The following is a 1,337-nucleotide window of genomic DNA, read 5'->3' as shown; positions in this document are numbered from 1 at the left end:
GACTGCGGGCCTAGAGAAGGTCAATGAATACGATATCGACGATTAAAGCATTCTCAGAGAATTGTTACGTAAAACACAAGGTCGTTCACTGCAGAAATTCACCGTAGCGCTGTTGCTATGGACGTAGAGTTATGAAACATTCTGGAACGGATACGTCCTGCCGTATCTAAATGCTTTTTTACTCAACTCGACGCTTTCTAAAAAGTTGTGGGACCTATTAAATTAAGAAAAATAATTACTGTAGTACTTGTTGCTATGAAAAAGTAAGTGCACTGTGCTGCAATCACAATAGACGCCTACTGCAGCTGCAACTTCGCAGACAGACCAGCGACACGGGTTGCCGACACCACTGCGAAGTCTGACCGACGCAAGAGTGTTTACAAGCAAGTACCGCAGTAGACAACAAACACATCTGTAAGGCCAAAGTCCTTTGGAGGGAATCAACCAGCAGCAGATGTATGGGGAGTGACGATCAACAAACTATTTATGACGATCATGTGTGTGCAAATAGCCCCAGAAGTATCCTTCCGCCCTGGGCTAGACAAGCCGGCGCCCGGCCGTTCAGCAGGCAGTTCTCGACTCTATGTCCGAAAGAGCAGATACCATAGTATATATATATATAAGGCTCGCCGGCCACTTGACCATCTTCTTCTTCTGTGCGAATGCACAAACAGTGCCCGAGCTCTTACGGGAATCGGCAATGCTCCGCGAATAATGAATATAATGGGCAGGGGCACTACGAATGTAGTGCGCGACAATATGTTGAGAATGTGTCCTCGGTGGCTCAGATGGATAGAGCGTCTGCCATGTAAGCAGGAGATCCTGGGTTCGAGTCCCGGTTGGGGCACACATTTTCATCTGTCGCCGTTGACGTATGTCAACGCCTGTAAGTAGCTAAGGTTGTTCATTTCATTGTAAGTTCTCAACTCGCCGACTGAGAAGCCTGGCCGGTACAACGGTGTGCCAACTCGATCGTCCTCTCGTACGCAACGATTGTGAGACGTCGCTTCCGTCGTGTTAGGCTATCTAGCAGCTGCTAACAGCCGACTTCGAGCGGAACAGTTGTTCGGATATAGAGAAGAAGAAAACTCTGATTATAGGAATTAGTTGTTATGTGGTCGATCCACAGAAGGGATCCTTATTTTTTTGTTGCTTGTGAAGAGTGTGTTACTGTTGGTGATTTATTGTAGTTTCCTTAGTAAAAATTTGGCAAAACTAGTTTGTTCTTGCTCCATGTATTTAACACACTGTCTCTCAGGAGTGAATTTGTCCGATTTTGTGAAGTTTTACCGTCTATCCAGACATGGAACTTCCTTTTTATCATATAAGATGTTTGT

General features: G+C 45.5%; 1 non-coding gene across 1 annotated transcript; it reads left to right on the top strand.

Moving 5' to 3' along the window:
* The first annotated feature begins 773 nt into the window (after positions 1 to 773).
* On the top strand, positions 774 to 847 carry Trnat-ugu (transfer RNA threonine (anticodon UGU)). Its single transcript has one exon. It is a non-coding gene; the product is annotated as a tRNA-Thr (tRNA).
* Positions 848 to 1,337: the final 490 nt, after the last annotated feature.

The sequence above is a fragment of the Schistocerca gregaria genome, chromosome 5 (assembly GCF_023897955.1).
Source record: "Schistocerca gregaria isolate iqSchGreg1 chromosome 5, iqSchGreg1.2, whole genome shotgun sequence".
Taxonomy (NCBI): domain Eukaryota; kingdom Metazoa; phylum Arthropoda; class Insecta; order Orthoptera; family Acrididae; genus Schistocerca; species Schistocerca gregaria.
This window is presented reverse-complemented; position numbering and strand designations above follow the sequence as displayed.